Below are 339 nucleotides of genomic sequence, written 5' to 3'. Positions count from 1 at the left end.
AAAAAATCAATCAATCAATAAAAACCCCTTTCATTATAGAACATTAAAAACATACCCAAATCAGAGACTAGAATAATGGAAGCTCATGTATCCATCACCCAACTTCATTTGAAACAGATCTTAACAACTGTACCTGTTTCTTAAAGAAAAGAAACAAAAGGGTGTGGTAGTATCTGATTTATAGTAAATATTTTCATACACTTTTTTCAGGAAAAAATGGGCAAATAAATGGGTCAAATATTTTGAAGATACTATATTGAACTCCTCTTAGCCCTTTCTTTCTCCTTAGTGTGAAAATTAAAGGGGGTCCTTCCCAAGCATCTGAGCTTGCTATATGCC

The sequence above is a fragment of the Colobus angolensis genome, unplaced genomic scaffold (assembly GCF_000951035.1).
Source record: "Colobus angolensis palliatus isolate OR3802 unplaced genomic scaffold, Cang.pa_1.0 Scaffold155, whole genome shotgun sequence".
Taxonomy (NCBI): domain Eukaryota; kingdom Metazoa; phylum Chordata; class Mammalia; order Primates; family Cercopithecidae; genus Colobus; species Colobus angolensis.
This window is presented reverse-complemented; position numbering follows the sequence as displayed.